The sequence below is a fragment of the Schistocerca piceifrons genome, chromosome 11, assembly GCF_021461385.2.
Source record: "Schistocerca piceifrons isolate TAMUIC-IGC-003096 chromosome 11, iqSchPice1.1, whole genome shotgun sequence".
In the NCBI taxonomy this organism is placed as follows: Eukaryota; Metazoa; Arthropoda; class Insecta; order Orthoptera; family Acrididae; genus Schistocerca; species Schistocerca piceifrons.
The window spans coordinates 35,811,271-35,833,399 of record NC_060148.1 but is presented as its reverse complement, the minus strand read 5'-3'; the positions used below and the strand labels follow the sequence as shown (position 1 = coordinate 35,833,399).

The window sequence follows — 22,129 nt, the reverse complement described above, 5'->3', positions numbered from 1 at the left end:
CTGTACTCGTCCGGAGAGTGGGGGCTGCCGCGGGGCGCCGTGCTGGCCGGCCGGCTGCACAGGTGTGGACCTGCCTCCACACTAGGGGCAAGCGGGCCCAGCACTGAACCTGCCGATTCCAACTGTGCGTCACCAAAACGGACATACAACACTCTTCGAAAGCTAACATGCGTGAAATACGTGCCACACAAAAATTGTTACTGTAGCATTCCGTTTCTTTGGCTCCGCTGAGTGACAACCATACTGTAACCTGACAACCTGTACCAGAACTCTGGCCAAGCAACGGATCACTTTTCCACCACAACACTCTTTACAGAAAATAATATAGCAGCCACGCGTTCTGTTGTATCCGTGAGTGTGTGTGTGACGTCACGCAGCAAACCATTACGCCACGGGTCAATGTCGACGGCCGCTATCAGCAGCTGCGAGCTGCTCCAGTTTAGGCAGCCGCCTGTACTAAAAATACGGGTACTGGCAGAGCCTTGATGCTTTGAGAAAAGTGAAACACACGACGGAAGTCTGAGAAAACTGCAGATTTCTTCACTGATTAACTACTAAATGGTTTATGACCACATGGGCCACCAAGGTGACAGCGAAATTTTCACGAACTTTTTTTTTTCTCCGTCTGAGACATTCAAGTAGCGGGTGCTTGTAAGTAAAATGAAGCTACTGACCCAAGTCGACTGTGGTCTGTGAGTATGGTAAGGCAGCGAAACACTGTAGACATGCTAATGCGTTAACGCGAAACCAGTTGGCGCCGGAGGAAATCAATTCCAATACCAGGTGCGAATCTGTCACTGTGCAACACCTCGCGGAAGTCTCCGGTGCTCATACTGAACAAGTTCAGCAAGTGGCGGTTAATAATATCGACATTCTGCCTTTCTCACTTGTTTGTCCCTTCCTGTGCACGTTCCGTTCCCAATCCATTACATATGGGAACATTCCTTCCAGTGTAAATAGGTTCCGCAAGGGCGCATTAGCACACCAAGTTTCGCCGCCATACAGCAGTCACAGCCCACGATGGAGCTCAGAGTGGCTCAACTTGAGACTACAAGCAGCCAGTGGTAGGGCACGGCTACCCTCAGCCACGTGTCAGGGCGACACCTCGCCGCCGTCTCCACGCTGAGTCACGTTTACTGCCGGCCCAAGTATCCTGTGAGACACCACAATGTGAAATTTTATGCGGCTATCACATTTTACTGGTGGACAGAACACCTAATGAATTGAAAGCACCCGGAAACACTGCGCACATTCCCAAGTCACGAGTGACCTTACTCCCTTATTATTGGATATCTATGTGTGACCTAAAGAGCTGATTCCACACAATCGCGACCTTTTTAGGAAACACTTTTGGCTGCCGCTGCTGTTCATCCGTGAACGCCACAGTTTTCTACAATTCAGCAAATCTTATCTCGCTACACACGATACGCTTTGAACAGGTCTTTAATACGGCGTGCATCAATTGCGTTGTATATTTTGTGATAGGCGAGTATAAATACGAAAACCACCACACACAGTTCCATGTCACGAAAGTGAAGGGCATTTAGAGCACCGATTCCGGGTTGCTTTTTATACATAAAATTCGCGCAACTTTTATCAAATCATCGTGTCCCTCACGTGTGACGACAGTCACTTTTCCGTGACGTCACGCGTTCTTTGCTTGCAGTGGATGAGGGGAGCACACTGAACAGTCGTGTTGATCTACCTGTTTCCGGAGATAAAATTGTCAATTTTATGGTTTTGGTATTCAAATTTGCGTTTTACGACGATGTGCAGTCTAACTGACACATGGCATTTCTGAACTCTTCAAGACGGGTCGTCTTCAGTACTTTGTCACGCCGAAGTGTCTGCAAATGCGACGTCAGTGGCCACCAACGATTACGAAACTGACTTACCATGAATAACGGGTAAGGCTTCTGGCACAGTATCTGGCTAAACGAAATAATGTTTACTGTTGGTTACTGTCAAACATAATTAGAAAATGCCCCCACAAATGTTATAATTTTGACGTGATTCAACCCTCTGACGGAAACTAACAACAAATCTACCTTGACTCTCGCAACTGTTGCACTGGAAATGGCACAAATTAAATCTAGATTCTGCCGCCGTTAGTGCCTGCACATAGAAATCTACACTGCACTTTAATGGTGTAATTTGAACGTGAAATGAAGAAGCTGGTAAGTGACGGCGTCAGAATCACCGACCTTCATCCTTCCCTCACATAATACACGACTGAAGCGCAGGCCGCACACAACACGGCGCGCCTCACAGATCGCTGACGCGTTCCTTTGTCGACACACCGGGCTCTCTCATCATAATCAGACAAATAGTAACACGAGAACAGCCCAACAAAACGATGCAGCGTTGTAGAGTGCTAAAAAAAATTTCATGAGCACATCACAAACGAGGAGACGTGACAGAGCGATAAAAAATACGAAATGTTTATTTCGTGAAGCACAAACATTACGATAAATTCTCAAGAATTCGCCAACTACTACGCAGATGGTCGCCTGTTTGTAATGAGGGTGTTGGGGAAAGCTACAGATTGCTCGTTGACCATAACCTTAATTCCAGAAAATTGTGAAGATACTGAAATGAACGCGAGTGCTGCGTCTCATCGCCACAAGCGTGTCGGCGTCACGCCACGAGTTGTGATTCGCGAATGGACTTCAGGATCCGCAACGCCCACGCACGAAACAGCTTCCGACGTCTGATTACTTTGCGGACGAGTTTACGTGTGTAACATCTGACGTTAAGCATGTAAGCGAGATAAAAGTTTACAAACGGTTTGAAATTGTTCTTAATGTGTGTTCGAAAGCAAGTGCTCATTCTGAAATACTGAGTAAGCACAGTCTGCTTAATTTGCGCTGCTTTTTAAATAAAAGCCCGTTTATCGCGCGTCTAAATTTTTGACACGTCATGTCTACTGATGTGTGGGCCGTACGACGATGTAATTTTTGCAGATACGCTACGGGGTGTGGGGATACTGTCTGCAAACTGCGTCGCAAATAGGTAGGTACTGATAAATTACAACGATACGTCTGATGTCTAAGTTGACTCCATGAACAGCGGCAACGTGGCCGGAGTAGGGGGGTAGCGGAAAAATCTCTCCAGTTCTCGTAGTCTTGCGTGCAGTTTCTTGGAAGTCGGTAACTGCCCTTATTCTGAAATACTGGCTGAATAACGTCCGCGTATTTCGGCGCCCTTAGTCACGTTACCTCGCGACGCGCAATGTTTCCAACTGCGGTACTTCTCTTACTGCGTGACAACCGCAATTTAAGATTATACCTCTGAATGAGTACATCTTGACAACATTTTAGATGTCTGAATTTGGTCACATTACGCGAAACATTAAAAAATTTCTGCCGCGCCTGCAAGCCGCTACACGCCTTGTCGCACTAAAACTCGCTTACTACAAAGTTCTGCATTTCATGGTTTTCGTAAACTTGCGTCCTACGAACATAATCAAGAACGCGAGGTTTTCATTTTAAATGCCTGTTGTACGTGAATTCCGTGGAAATCTACACTGGCACATCGAAACACTAGCCGACTGAATGTGGCGTTATTTTCCATTCGTTCCACGTTATTCTCGCTCAAGTTTTCACAGACTGGAGCAAGGCCACACGTAACGACCAATAAATCACTGAACACTCAAGACGGTAATTTAACACACTGTTAGCCACCCCCTTTGTTCGTAGTGGTCGTAATTTTTCAAAGTAAGACAAAGTATTAGACAAGAGCAGTAAGTGAGTTACGCGACAAAAACCACACAAAAGCGTGCAGAACATCCGCCGCTCCCATAAATTCCTGCCTCACCTTTCTGAGGTATTCCCGTGCAGACACAAGATACACAAGCTCTGTCTGGGCAGGCAGGACAACGTCGCACGCTGCTTCCCTCCAGGCTGCTGCGTCACAACTGGACCGCACAGACAGCCGGCTGCCCCCCCCCCCCCCCCCCCCAGCGCTGACGTCACGGGGCGGCGTTGCCAGCTCGCGCGGCAGGCGAGGGAACGGCTGCAGCAGGGCGTCTACGTCTGTGTCGGCACTGCCGGACCGCCTGCGTCCCACCCACGCCACAGTCCGTTATCTCGAACCGCGCTATACAGCTGGCAACACACACCCTTCGCCTGGCGCCCCAAAAACCGGATTTCGTAAACCGATTCCCCAGTACCGCTTTTGGTGAACGCAAAGATGGAACAAAGACGCTGCATTTTGGTCACGGGATGAGGAGAGGTGTGAACACAACATCTTCCGTCATCGTGCTGAGTGCCAGTGACTTACGCGCGAGCTTCGCGATTCGTATCGATCATTTGCTACTCCAGAAACGACGGACGAGTGTGACAAGTTTTCGTTAAAGAACGTTACAGGGATATCAATGCTGAGGTCATCGGTGCCTGGGCTCACGTACTACTGTAACTTAAAATAAGTTACACTGGGCACGACACACATTTACCCTCATCGTGTGGACCAACTGAAATCATTCTGTGATTTCGTTGATACTGGATACGGCAAAGTTCTAGGTAGTATTAAAACTAGATGGTTGTCATTGTTGCCAGGAGTTACGAAAGTTATTGATATGTATGAACCTTTGAAATCTTGTTTTCTATCTCAGAATACGTGTCCCACGTTGCTGAAACAAATTTTCGAGAACCCACAGTCACTTCTTTGGCTTCATTTCACACAATGCCCATTGAAAATGTTTTTTTTAAATTCAATCCAAAAGTTGGAAATAACCACGGTTTCAGCTTGCTTCAAGAAATAATACCATTTTAATTAACTTGGAAAAGAAGATACTTTCACTCAGTCAAAATACGAGCCTTTTACCAATTCTAAGACACTTTTGTGACTTGTTTGGAAAAGTAGAGTTCTCCACCTCAACCTCTGAAATCATCTCATTGGATAACACCAAAAAAAATACTGTTTCTTGGGCTGAACTTTTAAATTTTCTGATAATTCTTAAGGCCGTAGACATGTGCAATATTTCAGACGAGAAGGATGCGTGAACAACTTTGTATCCCAGAAACTTGAGGAATTGGAAAAAGCTAATTTGGAAACAGATGAGACTGTGCGATGTCTTCAATACACTTAAAAGTACAGGTACTTCATGTAAAAATATAGACACGCTTGTGAGTTTTGCTCCTGCTGTACTATACACAAATATTGTTGTGGAAAGAATATTTTCAATTATAAGTTCCCTTTGGAGGGTGGAATGTGTAGTGCTAGAACCACTTCATTCCCCACACGTGTTAGTGTGTCTCATATTAGAGGCCAAAAACGAACATAAAATTCTTTGTCAAGTACAGAGTAGAGGTGCTCTTATTCGGTAACTGTACTGTCTAATTATTGGATTTATAGTGAATTCTTGCAATGGGCCTTTGTCCTCAGAAGTTGACTGTCTAAAGTATTTTGCTCTCTGTCCCAGTGTACTTAAAAGCAGAATAAGCAAGCATTCTTCAGAACTATATAATGTATGGAGATGGTCAGTGTCTGCATCAAGTAAATCCTACTCCATATTTGGCAGATTGAGTTCCACATTTGGAGGCTGCATTCGAGAGACACGTACCCTATGTCGAAGCTGAAGCACCATTTAATATTTTCGTGTGTTTTAATTCAGACGTAAACGTCGAGTGGCTCTTTACATACCACCTCACAGCACCACTCTGCTTCCTAGTCAAGATCCCTAAAATCATTCAGTTCTTATCCTCCCTTAATAGCGATCAATAAAATTGTAATAGCCGGCCGAAGTGGCCGTGCGGTTAAAGGCGCTGCAGTCTGGAACCGCAAGACCGCTCTGGTCGCAGGTTCGAATCCTGCCTCGGGCATCGATGTTTCTGATGTCCTTAGGTTAGTTAGGTTTAACTAGTTCTAAGTTCTAGGGGACTAATGACCTCAGCAGTTGAGTCCCATAGTGCTGAGAGCCATTTGAACCAACAAAATTGTAATATGTTGTCTTGTGTATCCAGTACGAGGATATTTCATTCCTTAGCTCATACAACAGCCTGACAGGTGGTGGTTTTCTCTGCTATTTTTCCAGCACATGAACGAATTTCAGCCACAATCTAAGTTTGTGTGTCTGGTGCGTGCTCAATGAAACGAAAATAACCTCTGTTTGCCTGGTGGCTGTTGGTATTTGAAGTCAGCAACAGGTTTCATTTGGAACACCGACTTTGCCATTAAGTCTGAATTTTGCGGAGAACAGGTAGCCTTCATAATGGCGAGACCCTTTTGCACAGGATTTCGGTCACCCCAGGGATCTCATGTTGATGCTGTGACATTGTTAGGGTGTACTAACACGTAAATTTTATTTTCTACAGATCTCTCACAATTTCTTCATTGTGGTTGATTTATGAAACAGTGTCGTCTTTGATGTCTGTTTTGAATTTTGTGTGAAGTGTGTTTATGGTAGTTTGGGAGCTTTTCGTTGTAATCCTTTTGAGTGGGGAGTTTTTTAAATGTAATTAATGCTCGTGTGACGATGATTTTGCGCTGGGAATTGCGTGTGAAGCTCATTTTCATTTTACTAGGTTGCTTGTGATGAATACTCTTGTTTAGCCAGTGTGATGAACTTGGTAAAAATTTAGCATGTTATTTAAGTGACTGTTTCAGGTAGTGTTTTTTCTGTATAAAATTTTCATTTGTGTTATTAGAAAACAGTTACGTGTAGTCGCTCCAAAAGCAGTACGGGGAGAAAAGAAAAAAGGTGGTGAGGAGTCAGTAGACGAAATGCCCAAAAAAGAGACTGCGACGGTACAGAGACGTGTGGGAGATGGATTCTCCCCACTTTTAGCCACGAAAATGTGCAAAATGAAACAGTAGGTTCCTCCGATGCGAGGCAAATGAGTGAGCCAGACTTCAGTGGTGCAGCGGAGATGTTTAGATTTAGGATGTGCACAGCCTGCTCCACTCACAGCTAGCAGTGTTTCAGGTCGAGTGCACAACTTACTAAGCGTGAGTGCGGGCGAGGCTGAAGCAACAATAAGTGAACAGAGGGCAGCAGAGCATGTAGCTCTGAGCAGAACATGATTGGCCAATTTGGCCACGCTGATAAAAAGAATAAGCACATAGCGAAGAGTTAAAGGCAGACTGCAGACTTGCTGGCGTCAAAGGAGGAGCTGAACTGAGATTTAGTTGCCGAATATGGCACCTCAATGACTACAGTAGAATCACTGAGGTCAGGAGTGTGTGTGAGAGAGTGTGTGTGAGAGTGTGTGTGAGAGTGTGTGAGAGAGTGTGTGAGAGAGTGTGTGAGAGAGTGTGTGAGAGAGTGTGTGAGAGAGTGTGTGAGAGAGTGTGTGAGAGAGTGTGTGAGAGAGTGTGTGTGAGAGTGTGTGTGAGAGTGTGTGTGAGAGTGTGTGTGAGAGTGTGTGTGAGAGTGTGTGTGAGAGTGTGTGTGAGAGTGTGTGTGAGAGTGTGTGTGAGAGTGTGTGTGAGAGTGTGTGTGAGAGTGTGTGTGAGAGTGTGTGTGAGAGTGTGTGTGAGAGTGTGTGTGAGAGTGTGTGTGAGAGTGTGTGTGAGAGTGTGTGTGAGAGTGTGTGTGAGAGTGTGTGTGAGAGTGTGTATGAGAGTGTGTGTGAGTGTGTGAGAGTGTGTGAGAGTGTGTGAGAGTGTGTGATTCGTAAGAGACCAAACTACTAAGGTCATCAGTCTGTAGACCTACACACTACTTAAACTAATGTAAACTAACTTATACAAAGAACAAAACACACACACACACACACACACACACACACACACACACACACACACACCCATGCCCGTGGGAGGACTCTAACCTCCGGCAGGTGGGGCCGCGCAATCCGTGACACGGCGCCTCAAACCGATCGTCACTTGAGGAGGTAGGAAACCGGTGAAGTGGGATAGAAGTAGAACAGGAAAGAGTGAGCGGGAAAGGCTGGTTTGCCAGGTGGCTAGAACAGGAGTATGGGAGATGTGACTGACTGTGATCATAGGGAATTCTTTAATCTACTAAAACAAATGCCCATGTTCACTGGCAACATACAGGGTGGCGCACGAAATGTGTTACCATTTTGTTTTTGAATATGAACTTTACTGTCAATACAATCTGAAAGGAACATATACTACAATGAAGAGCCGTCCATGGAGATTTGTTCTAACTCAGCGCATACTCAATATGTCCACCATTTCGTTTCCGACCTTCCTTCAAACGAATACTGAAGTTAGTGATTACCCTACAGCACATGTCTTCCGTAATTTCAGTGCAAGCTTGAAGAATAAGTCTTCTGAGCTCCATTACATCACGTGGACGTTTCGGGGAAATTTTTTCCTTTAGGAACCCCCAAAGAAGAAAGTCACATGGATTGAGGTCTGGACTACTGGAGTTTTTACACGAGCATTTCGACGTGAGGATCATTTCACTCAGGCTTCCAGGTCGCTTCAATGACGGACAAAATTGGCTCCCCAATGGCGGATATATAGAGCATGTGCTCAGAACAAATCTCCATGGACGGCTCCTCATTGTAGTATATGTTCTTTCAGATTGTATTGAGAAAGTTTATATTCAAAAACAAAATGTTAACACATTTCGTGCGCCACCCTGTATGTACGCTAAGTACGGACATTATCGAGACACTTGGGAGCGAATAAACAGCAGGAGTTTTCCAACTGGAAAGTACAGGTAAGGGAACGCTCGATGTTGCAAATACAGTACATGCACAGAGGCCTTAGGCAAATCATAACAAATACCTACAGGCAGTCCACTTAAACTGGAATCATTAACATTTTATAGGAATCCACAGTACTTGCGAGCTGAAATGAGAAAAAACATTAGGTAATTTTGAAAGAGAAATGGGAGCTCAACTTTGAATCCACCGAAGTACACGTAGGAACAACTGTGGATGAAAAGGCCAGCTCGAGAAAGTGCAGAAGAAATCTACAGCAGAATTCCTGTGTCTGTGATGAAACGAAAATTATGATGCACTGCGATGAAAAAATAAAAGAAAATGACAACGAGAATTGCCTGAAACTACGGAAGACGCTGTGATAATACGATGCTAAACAGCACCTACATTTGCATCTACATCTACATGCTCTGCAAGCGACCGTGGCAGAGAGTGCGTCCCACAGTACCAGTTGTCAGGGTTTGTTCCTTTTCCATTCACGAATGGAGCGCGGGAAGAATGAATGCCTTTGTACGCTTAGTACTTATTGTAATCTTATCCTCACGATCCCTATGTGAGCGGTACGTAGAGGGTTGTAAGTATATTCCTAGCATCACCATCTAAAGGCGGTTCTTGAAACTTTGCTAATACACTTTCTCGGGATAGTTTGCGTCTGTCTGAGTCTGGAAGTTCAGTTACTTGTGTACTTCCGTTACACTCCCACGGGTCAAACAAATCCATGACAATTCGTGCTGCCCTTCTCTGTATACGTTCAGTATCCCTTGTTAGTCGTATTTGGTACTGGTCCCACACACTTGAGCAATATTCTACAACCGGTGGTACGAGTGATTTGTAAGCAAAGTCCTTTGTAGGCTGACCGCTCTCCACCAGAATTCTACCAGTAAACGGAAGTCTGTCACCTGCTTTACGTACAACTAAGCGTATGTCGTCATTCCATTTCATACCTGGTACTTTATATGTGTCGGCCGATTCTAACAGTTACTATGATATAGTCCTAGAATACTACTTTTAATTTTCTGGAGGCACAGTTTTACATTTATGAACATTTAAATCAATTTGCCGTCTTTCAACCGCTTTGAAATCTTATCAAGATCTGAGTGAATATGCAGCTTCTTTCAGACAATACATCATAGATAACAGGATCATCTGAAAAAACTATGAGGTTAATATTAATATTTCGTCTTCCGCAGAGATAGCGTTGTGGTGTGATCTTGCAGCTGTGTTAAGGGCAACCTACAGTTCACACGAGTTTCTGCAAACGTGACATTTTTGACGCCAGTAGTTTTGCATTCATGTGGACCGGGCTGTGGATAAGAGAGATTAAAACGTTGGCAAGAATTAGCTCTGAAACATACTGAAAAAGTTGTGCCAACTGCTTTTGCTAATACACCTTCGTTAACATCAAAAGTGAGACCACTTACTGACTTACAAGCAAAAAGAATCTCAAGCCAGCCAGCACAGAATCCAATATCCTGCTCATTCAAGTTTTTCAACAAAATAAAATTTTTAAAACATCTGAAAACTGATGTTTGGAGTTGGTCCGTAGTCAGAAAAAAAGGGAGGGGGGGGGGCAGCCACTCTAACAAGTGAGGTAAACCATCAGCTCACTTACCTTGTGTCCAGTAAGCAAAGCCGTTTCGAAACACAGCTAGCATCTCTCGAAAACACGTCACTATATGTTACATTTGGTGTAATAAAATCAAGAAAAGCGTAATATAAGTGGTTGAAGAGGTACTTTAATGGGAGATTTTTGTCTGGGAAAGAAGTGGCCTAGAAAAACTAGCCCGTAAATTGTCTTTTGTACACTTCACATATGGCTACATTATATGTATAGCTGAGACTACGCCACCGTTTTATTCTGTTGCAAATGTGTCAGTCAGTTCTATGCTTATTTTGTATGGTAATTAGCTTTGCCAGATGATCAACGTGTGAATATTTATTCGCATTTCCGAGTTTCACACTTAATATGTAGACTTGTAAATTATTGACAATGACAACGCAGACCTGATACGCACACGCCCAGAGAGAGAGAGAGAGAGAGAGAGAGAGAGAGAGAGAGAGAGAGAGAGAGAGAGAGAGAGGAAGGAATGATTGAAATGGCTCTGAGCACTATGGGACTTAACTGCTGTCATCAGTTCCCTAGAACTTAGAACTACTTAAACATAACTAACCTAAGGACATCACAGACACCCATGCCCGAGGCAGGATTCGAACCCGCGACCACAGCGGTCACGCGGTTCTAGACTGAAGCTCCTAGAACCGCACGGCCACTCCGGCCGGCAGAGAAAGGGAACTACTATATGTACACAATATCGAATATTTAAGAACTAACTGCAATTAACGTAATAAAGAAGTCCCGGAACCTTTGCAAACGTGAAGGTGATATGGTAGGACGCGAGTCACCTCCGTAGCCACCCTCTGCTCTGTAACTCAACGCTTACAACCGCTGCCTCACAATCAACCGCTGGAAGATCAGCCCCCGCACCATAAACTGAATGTAATGAAGGCTTTAGCAGCCGATACGTCCTTACATGACGTCTGATTATAACACATCCGAAAGAAAGTGACGTGTTTTTACATATCTTCCATGTACTGTTGCCTTGAAACGGTGCTTTTTCATAATACGGAATTCAGGACCTCATATCCAGTAGCAGCCATGACAAATGACTACTTTTTGATGCATAAATAATTATAACAGTCACGTGCAAATGTCGTCAACTCACGGAGTAACAGTGTGATAAGTTTCTTTTTTTAACCAGTCTTGGCGGCCCACATCAAGCCTCAACTTCCGTCATTTCCTTTGTCTCCACAGGAACACAGCCGACCAAGCGAGCAGAACCGTTGTTCCAGTTCCAAGTACTGGAAACGCTGTCCAATGCTCCGTACTGCATGCCTGGACTGCACACTTGCGAAGGGCGTTTCAGTTTTCCAATACCTATGTACCGTAAAATGTATCACTAAGAGTTTCGTGGCGTGCAATTTAGTAAGTAAGGACTGCGAAATGCACCACTTAAGCTTCGAGGAAACTGAATGTAACCTGGCGCCTACTGCGACTGCTGTTTCCAACCAACCACAACACGACACGACACAACTGAAGTCATGGGAGAATTCACTGACTTTCCGCTAATTGTAAATGACGGGAAAATTCTCCGTACAACTTCGTATGCATTACGTACCTAAAAATGAAATTTCCATCCCGATGACCAATTTATTACTGTCTGTTCATTTGCATACTGATGAGTTAACCATCATTTGAATTCTGGGTTCCATATGACACTTTACAGCTTTGCATCAGAAGATCAGATGATCAGAAACACCTAAAGAGTGAACAGAAAGATGTTTTCCGACACAGACTGAATGCACATTTAACAGCACATGACGATTCTTGCTACACAAATTTCGTGAAAGGATATACGGACCAGTACTCTACGAGATGTGTCCAGACTAGGAATAAGAAAATACCGCACCTGTTGCTACCGCTGCCAATCTTCTTTGACCGACGACGAAAATGCCGGATAAGCCAATAACCAAAATGCAGTGTGCGTAAAATACGTGTAGTAACAAGGACTATTTAGTTTGTTTCCATCACAGCACATTCATACACTTCAAATCACGAACTGCCCTTTCAGTCTCAGCTGCAGAATAATGTCAGCACACCCTGCCTTCCAAGCAACAATGTGGGAGGGAAACAAACGTCAGTGTTGTGTTCTGCCTCTGCACTGGGAGTAGAAAGAGAGTCCCGTGAAATCACGACACAGGTCAAAGCCAGTGTGTGGCATCGCTAGGACACTCGGTGGGGAGTCTGTTTTACGGTACGTGGTTGTGCCCTAGCAGTGTTAGGTTTTAATTTGGAAGGCATGATATATACGGCAAAGTGCATTAAATATATTGCAAATCTGGACATCCGTTCATCACAATAAACTTCATGTAAACATTAGACTATGTACTCTTCCGCGTTTGCTGGAAACTCACTGGATTTAGTTTCAGGAGGAGCAGATGCCAAGCGGTCACCAGTGCAATTAAGTACATTGATGAGGGTTCCTTTTATGCTGTGCGTATCGACTTGTGCTGTAATACGGGGCAACAGCTTTACCGGCGCGTTTAGCTCTGACAGCGCTGGCCGGGCAAGTGGTCCAGCTAACGTGCACTGGTGTGAGCAGTGGCGGTTCAGGCGTAAACAGAGACGAGCAGAGGACAATACAGCTTTGGATGTGAATTTTTAAACAGAAGGAAATAATATATGGTAAAAGTCAGGTGTTTTCTCCTCAGGTGACCGGACGGAAAATATAACATGCCATCGATATTAGCGAACATAGAATTTTAATTAAAAGCAGGAGTGATGAAAATTCGTGACTAACGAGGGTAATTTTTCTACATGAGCTGTGTGTGGCGTAAAAGCGCAATGTAGTAAAATACTAAGCCACTGAAGGTATCGGAGTCAGTTGTCTGGTAATCTCTGAACTCCTTCCACATCGGCCACCGCTGAACACACTTCAGTACAGCTACGTTGATAACGAGTCTATCAGAGACAGAACCCCAAGCCACAAAAATGTCCACATTTCCTCCTCCTCTTTCGTGACGTGCTGTTCTGCAGTTCGCCATCGTTAGGCAGTCACGTGTCACAAAGCTTCGCGCATTAGTTGCAGTACGTTTGACAGCGTAATGTCTTGTTATTTCTCGCGACAAATCCCTTAACTTGGCTCCATATCAATTCTGCCGGGTTCAGACTGCAGTGTTACGACCACAACTCTAAAAATAATCCATTTGTACAGCGTGCTCGACGCCGTCAAAATTGTCTTCCATGTTCCTGCGCCATTTATCACTCTGGCTCATGTTAGATCACATCTGTCCTACAAAACAATGGGCATATGCGAAGAGCGTACTTGACTTTACAATTTTTCTCCAAGAAACTTATTTATATAACGTTTTATCTTCAACCATCTTTTACAATCTTTTATAAAATATCGGTAATTGAGAATTTATACTTGCAATGAAAACCAGAAATTTTCGTGTGATACGTAATTGTGAACTGCAAGATCTGCATTTCTCTTAAAATTGGTGACTCATGAGTTAATTGCCATATATGGCGCAAAACCATATCAACCAAAACCACTAAAAGCAAACGCAAAATATAACTATTTACAACAGCAGATAAAAATTCTGCTTGATGCTTTCCTAAGAGTGTCTCCATTCCTCCCAAGCTAATTATGTAAGTGTAGAGAAGATATGGCTCAATTTCACAGATACAGTATCGACAGCAATAGATTCTTACCGCCTAAGTTAAGAGACGGGACTGATCCACCATGGTACACAAAACACGTCAGATCACTGTTGCATAAGCAACGAAAAACGCATGCCAAATTCAGAGGAACGCAAAATCTCGAGGACTGGCTAAGATTCACGGAAGTTCGAAATAGTACGGACGTCAATGCTAGATGCTTTTAATAGTTTCCACAATGAAACATTGTCTCAAAATATGGTAGAAAACCCAAAGAGATTCTGGTCGTATGTAAAGTAAACCAGTGGCAGAAAACAGTAAACACCGTCACTGCGCGATAGCGATGGAGAAGTTACCGATGGTGGCGCCACTGAAGCGGAGTTACTAAATACAGTTTTCCGTAATTCCTTCACGAAAGAAGACGACGTACATATTCCAGAATTCGAAACCAGAACAGTTGTTAGCGTGAGTGACAAAAGTAGATTTGTGTTGCGAAACAACTCAAATCACTTTACTAAGGCAAGTCTTCAGCTCCAGATGATGTAGCAATCAGGTTCCTTTCAGAGTATGCAGACAACACCGCCTTTCTTATGAATCATATACAACCGCTCACTTGACGAAGGGTCTGTTCCTGAAGACTGGAAAGTAGCAAAGGTCACACCAATACTCAAGAAAGGAAATAGGAGTAATCCATTTAATTACAGACCCAAATCAATGACCTCAATTTGCAGTACGATTTTGGAGCACATACTCTACTTTAACATTATGAATCACTTTGAAGAAAATGACTTATTGATACATAACCAACACGGCTTCAGAAAATATCGTTCTTTATTCCCATCAAGTATTGAGTGCTGTCGACAAGGGATCTCATATCGATTCGATATTCCTAGATTTCCAGAAGGCTTTTGATACCGTTCCTCACAAGCGACTATTAATCAAATTGCGTGCATATGGAGTATCGTCTCAGTTGTGTGATTGGATTCGTGATTTCCTCTCCGAGAGAGGTCACAGTTCGTGGCGATAGACGGTAAATCATCGACTAGAACAGAAGTGATATAAGGCGTTCGCAAGGTAGTGTCATAGGCCCTCTATTGTTCCTGATTTACATACATGATCTAGGAGATATATGAGCAGCCCCCTTGGATTGTTTGCAGATGACGCTGTAATTTACAGTCTAGTAAAGTCATCAGTCGATCAATTCCCACTACAAAATGACCTAGAGAGAATTTCTGTATGGTAAGAAAAGTGGCAATTGGCACTAAGCAAAGAAAAGTGCGAGGTCATCCACATGGGTACTAAAAGAAATCCGAGTAATTTTGGGTATACGATAAATCGCACAAATCTTAGGGCTGTCAATTCGACTAAATACATACGAATTACAATTACGAGCAACTTAAATTGGGAAGATCACATAGATAATATTGTGGGGAAGGCGAAACAGACTGCGCTTTGTTGGCAGGACACTAAAGAGACAGCCTACATCACACTTGTCCGTCCTCTGCTGGAATATTGCTGCGCGGTATGGGATCCTTACCAGGTAGGATTGACGGAGGACATCGAAAAAGTTCAAGGAAGGGCATCTCATTTCGTGTTATCGCGAAATAGGGGTGAGAGTGTAACTGATATGAGACGCGAGTTGGGCTGAGAGTCACTGAATCAAAGGCAGTCTAGATTGAGGAGAGATCTATTTACGAAATTTCAATCTCCATCTTTCTCTCCCGAATGTGTAAATACTTTGTCGACACCCAACTACGTAGGAAGAAATGATGATGATATTATAATAAGAGAAATCAGAGCTCGAACGGAAAGATATAGGTGTTCCTTTTTCCCACGCGCCATTCGAGAGTGGAATGGTAGAGAAGTAGTATGAAAATGGTTCGATGAACCCTCTGCCATGCACTTGAGTGTGAATTGCAGAGTAACCATATAGATGTATATGTAGATGTGATGAGTTTCATATTTATATGCTTTAGGTATTCAAACCTAACAAAGAAAATTACGCACCACGTGGAGCGTAGAACCACCGCCCGCCGGCACACACGATGGTCAGTCTACGACCCTGTCCATCACGCCACGCATGTAGTTAACACCTCCCTTATTTCTGATACATAGTCCTACTCGAAAAAAGTAAAAAGCTGATTTTTGTCTGTAATCTTGTGAAGAACATTAACTACTTGTTTCTCGCCATTAACGGTGTTCCACGAGCGTGTTTCACTACGAAGCAGGAAGCAGTGTCGTCCATTTTCGCGGTACGTATGAACAGCGAGACAATCAGAGCACAAGTACTGGTTACAGAGACACTGACTGTACACAATTTAAGATAAAAGTTACGTAGGTAAAATACGATTAAGATAGACGTTGATGGCTGTTAATACGTCAGAATGTCTGAAAGGTTCTTCCGCAATGACATACTAATAAGCTACCGAACACTTAAGTTGGACCTACTTCCAAGAGCGGAACACCACCAGTTTAAGAGAGCTACGGCTGCTGACCAATCATCCCGCTTGCGTTTGTTTACATCTGGTTCGCTCTTATGATGAAGTACATGCTACATACGAACCCCGTAGCCCCACCCTTTATTTCGCATTCACGTTCATTTTCTTACCCGTCTCACAGCCATACCACCTTACTCCACACCAACCTAGACCTCTCGCTGTGCTACGGAGTACTGAAAGCTTGTTCCCAACAAATAAGTAGGAGTCTCAGCCAGATATGTATTTTTCCTGATAGACTGAAATAAGTTGTTCAAAAACTGCGTAAAAATGAGAGGTCGACAGAAGCGTCCGATCCCACGCGTCGGCTTTGACCCGTGACGTAAGGGTGTCGTGTGTGACGTCACGACGGCGCGGAGTTTGGTTTGTGAGTGTGGCGTGTTTGTAGATGTCGTCGTGTTGTGGTTTGTTGTGCTCTGGTGGTATGTTCAGGGGTTTCGTTTGTGTGGTGTAATGGGCTCAGTTTGCTTTTGATCATTATCCAGAATTGTTCGAGTGTCGGCTGTGCTTGTGGTGGAATTCGTTTCAGTGAGTTAACGATTTTGTGTGAAAGTTAATTTAGTGTTCGCTGTACATCGTGCGGTAATTTTAGTAAAATTAATCGATTGTTGTTTTTGTTCAGGAATGGATATGACGGATAAAATTAACAGTGCACAGGTCAAGGGAAGTGTTCGATCCCAATGTGTGGCTGCGTATGTTGGTGTTGGTATTGGTATCGGGAGATGTTTTTCGAGCTATATACGCCAAGGAAAGTGTTTGATCCTAATTTATGGGATCGGGAGCTGCTGTTGAGCTATATAGGTCAAGGGAAGTGTCAGATTCCAGATGATATTGAGTTTAGTGGTATCTGGAGAGTTGTGTTGTTTTGTATTGGGGTGGGTGTCTAAATTAGTTTATATTTAGTTTGCCCCCACCCAAAAACACCCCATTTCCCGCGCTTGTCCCGTTAGTCTCATTAGGCTTTTTGTGGAAAGTGTGTGTGTTTTTCGATGTATTTTCGTCCTCATAATGTGTACGTAACGACTTTATATGCGCCATATTGGAATCGTGGTTTATGGTCGTTTCCGCCATATTTGTGACGTCAAAGCAGACGGGCGGGATCGGACGCTTCCGTATCTCCAAAATGGGGATAGGTCTGATGCTAACAACTACCAGCCAGTCTCACTTCTGATAGATTTATTCAAAAGTCTTGAAAAAGTAATGTATTCAGGAGTAGCATCACGTACCTGTAAAAATGAAGTACTAACAATATGTCAATTTGGTTTTCAGAAAGGCTTTTCAAGAGAAAATGCTATAAATATGCTTTCACTGATCAAATATTAAATGCACTGAATAACCAAACATCACCCATTAGGATATTTGGTCACCTCTCAAAGGCTTTTGATGGTGTGAATCATGAATTTCTTCTACACAAGCTTAAGTACTGTGTACTGAGTGGGACAGTGCACAAATGGTTTAATTCATATTTAACTGGAAGAATACAGAAGGCTGAAATTAGCACAACAGATTGTCTGCAAAAATCAGCAGAGTCCTTTAACTGAGGAGGTATCAAGAATGGTGTCCCACAGAGTTCAGTCTTGGGTCCCTTACTGTTCTCAATATATATTAATGCATGCAAAGCTAGTTCTTTTTGCTAATGATACAAGTACAGTAATCACACTCAAGGAAATTGTAAATACTGTCTTTCACAAAATTATTAAGTGGTTCTCTGCAAATGGACTCATTAAATTTTGAGGAAAAAGTGTATGCAATTCTGTGCAGTAAATGGCGTAACACCATTGATAAATATAGGCTATGAAAGCAAGTCTATTGCTAAGGCAGAGTATTCAAAATTTCTGGATGTGTACACTGATGAGAAATTGAATTTGAAGAAACATCAATGATCTGCTGAAATGATTAGGTTGAGCTACTTATGCTACTGGGGTTATTGCAAAATATTGGTGATGAACATCATTAAATTAGCCTACTATGCCTACTTTCATTCACTGCTTACACATGGTATCTTATTTGGGGGCAATTCGTCACTAAGAGGAAAAGTATTCATAGCATCAGGTTAACAGCTGGAGCCCACCGAAGATGACCTTGCGGACATTTATTTAATTAACTTGAGATATTCACAGTACCTTCGCAGTACATATATTCATTTATGAGATTTGTCAATGACTCACCCCAATTCAAAAATAACAGCAAAGTGCATAGCTACAACACTAGAAGAAACGAAGATCTTCACTACTCTGGATTAAATCTCACTTTGTCACAAAAAGGAGTGAATTATGCTGCCACAAAAATACTCGTATTTGGTCATTTGCCAAATAGCATTAAAAATCCGGCAGATACCTAAACAACATTTAAAAGAAAATAAAAGTATTCCTGAATGACAGCTCCTACTGAATAGATGAATCTTTAGACATGAAGTATTAACTATAAAAATATTTACTATTTTGTATACAGAAAACTTATGTTAAAGTGACACATCCCACATCATTACGAAATGTATTAATGCTCTATGCAACAAGGATCAATGTATGTATGTACGTATGTATGTATGTATGCAGACCAATTTGCCAACACAACCCATATTTCAGGGAGGTGATGAGGTGGCTATCTTATCAGCCCTTCTTTGTGGAAGTTTGTCTACAACCACCTGCATTGCTATTTTTCATTTACTTCCACAAAAGACAATGAAATTACTCTTAACGTATTAATGTCAAGAGATCCGCTTGCTGTGATATAAACTGTGTATTCCTTTCTCTACGCAACAGCAACACACTTTATACTGTAGGCAACTACAGATGTAACAATGCGTTCTTAAAGCCACAACAGTTTAATAATTCTTTATTTGTCCTAATAAAGTATTACTCAGCAGCACCCGTTTGGTTTGACAAGAACATGTGTGTGAATCTTCATTTTCCCCCTACTTTTTTTTTGATGGAACAGTCCACAGGTGAACTGCCTGTTCGTAGTGTCCAACGGGCACGCTATGAACCGAAAGTACAGCTATGGACTGTTCCATCAAGAATATATATAATAGTCGAGTTCTGCAGTGAGATTTGTAACTTTTACTCTGTATCTTGATATCGTTCTCAGCAATGACAAACACTTGTCAGAAAGGATTCTGAGGATGGCTGGTTTTACTGCAAAAATGTTTGAGTACTCGTCCTTTACGTGGGATACTGCTTCACTCTTCCAGATACCCCCTTAGCAGAAAACTGACTACTTTTTTGGTAAGTGTACGGCACAGTCACTGCCTGGAGATGCACGATTATTAACAGAAGTGAAGACTAAGCCCCTAACGCCGGGAATTTTGACAACATTTCCAGCAAGAGGATCAATTTTAGGTCAACGTAAGAATTCATTGATTTCTGCACTTACACATATAGAACAAAGACGAAATGGACGATAAAATTTTCTGTCTTACTGACTACCCAACAGACTACCTTGTCACCAAAAACATTTCTCTAGAAAAGTGAAGATATCGAAATTCAATGGAACAGCGTTCTGTATTAAAGCACATTTGCGTGACTTGACGTGCTGACGATTGCTAATGCAGGATTGGGGGAAAGACGCCAACAGATTAGTTGTACTAAATTCGGCAATTTTCGTGGAGCCGACTGCTTCGGGAAATATCTGATTCAATCCTCCACTATGGAACTGTCAAAATGCGTCTCGCTTGGTTTGATATCAAGCCATTAGGAGTAGGATCAGACTGTCCCAAGGTCTACGCACTATCCTGACGGAAAGTAATTGTTTAATTCCTCTATAGTCGAAGTTGCCATAGCACCTTATCTACTTGCACAAGCAGTGTTCCATCATTCTGTTCTGTTATTCCTAACAAGCAGAATAATCCTTTTATGGATCACATGTGTACAAATACGAACCTACATTTCGGGAAAAAAAATTCAACAAAATGGCGCGAATACGAGTATAAATCTCGTCCGAGCCTATGCTTTTCACTCATGCCTAAAGTCCGTAGAACAGCAGAATTAATAGGAACGTCGGTAGGACTTTAAAATAATAAGATTTGTAATACGAAATTCGTTAGTATTTTGAGAGCGTAATAAACGAACGCGGTTTGTTTTATACGCGATAGTCTCCATAGTGAACCTAAATGAAACCTTACAGCTGCCATGACTTTGCAGAAACAAACCAAAAGAAAACAAAGAAAATAATTCAACACTGCGGGAACGCATGAAAACAGTCGTCCTTACCTTATTAAGGATGTGGGTGTAGCAGAAGAAATTCTCGGCGCAGAAACAGCAGCACGAAATCCCAATGCGGAACGTCACACTGGACACGACTCGCTACAAATGCGACAGACGCCTGGGCTGTGGCTCGCAGTCAGTGCTGCCAACGGCTGCGAGGCCGGTAGGTACCAACTGCAGTCTGCCTCGCTTCCAGGGGCCGCGCGCAGAACATGCGAATTTAATACGAAGACTGTCGTCCCAATTTTGTTATTGCTGATAAATTCAAAAAAATAAAGTAATTAAATTTCATCGTTTTTTCACTTGCTATTGGCTTTTCTTCATAGGTAAGACAGACTCTTCGGTTAATTTGGCGCAGCGTACAAACCATGCTTACAAGTGTATGAAAATCTAGAATTTTCCAAATCTATAAAAACTCTGGTAAAAACTGTGATAATTGACAATAAAAATAGATTTTTTATCTAAACATAAAGTTTAAAATGTAACAGCTTACTCATTTTTTCATAAATTAAGTAAACTCTAGAGCTTCATACAGCTGTAAGTATGGTTTGTATGCTTTGCCAAATTCATAGTAGAATCTCTCTTACTTATGAAGAAAAGTATACCTATAGCAACAAATGCAGCCAATAGTGGATGAAAAATGTTGAAATTGCACATGTAAAAAGAAAATTATTTTATGTTTTTGAACTTCCACTGCTATGAGTGTGATTTCTGAATAAAATGTCCTATGGTGCCTCTCCTGTTACAAGTCGGGCCGTTTGACGTCCTACCCCCTTAAAGACAGCACAGCTGTTCATGTGCCCAGTATGTGCGGCGTTCCTTGTAAATGTGGCAGCATTTACATGCGTCAAACAATTCACAGTTGCAGAGCGTTGTACTGAGCATAAGATATTAAACACAGGGAGCTTGTCAAGTTGACCATAACTGACCTTTACTTGGAAAACGGACGCGAACTACAGTTCGAAAACACGAGAGTCCTAGCTCACGCGTCAACATACTGGGATTCCGTTATAAAAGAGATGAATGAGATTAGCCGGCCGTGTGGCCGAGTGGTTCTAGGCGCTTCAGTCTGGAGCCGCGCGACCGCCACGGTCGCTGGTTAGAATCCTGCCCCCGGCGTGGATGTGTGTGATGTCCTTAGGTTAGTTAGGTTTAAGTAGTTCTCAGTTCTAGGGGACTGATGACCTCAGAAGTTAAGTCCCATAGTGCTCAGAGCCATTTGAACCATTTTTTGAATGAGATTAGAGTGGACAGCAACAGTTTTAAAAGAGACGAGGGGAACACAGTTGTCCGGGCGTGGGGGCGGGCACTGTATGTTGAAAGGAAACAACGGTGGACGCTCGACGTTTTCAGAGAGACGGGAGTGGCAGCTTCAAACGTGGCGCCGGCCCCTCGTTCCAGATGACGTCATTCGGTCCCGCGGCGGGCCAGCGCTGCTACACTATGTGACCAAAAGTATCCGGACACCCCCAAAAACATACGTTTCTCATAGTAGGTGCAGTGTGCTGCTACCTACTGCCAGCTACTCCATATCAGCGGAACTCACGAACTTCGAATATGGTCAGGTGACAGATG

The 22,129-nt window shown here is 43.1% G+C and overlaps 1 protein-coding gene across 2 annotated transcripts in view; it reads right to left on the bottom strand.

Moving 5' to 3' along the window:
* The window catches only part of LOC124719939, a 103,089-nt gene extending 82,397 nt beyond the window's left edge, over nt 1-20,692 (bottom strand). Inside the window, exon 1 of one of the 2 annotated variants that reach the window (XM_047245137.1) lies at nt 20,561-20,692. The gene's annotated coding sequence lies outside the window, so the exon portion shown is untranslated. Of the gene's footprint in view, nt 1-3,816; nt 3,948-20,560 lie in introns of those variants that run through there. The other variant, XM_047245138.1, reaches the window with a different exon arrangement.
* Nucleotides 20,693-22,129: the final 1,437 nt, after the last annotated feature.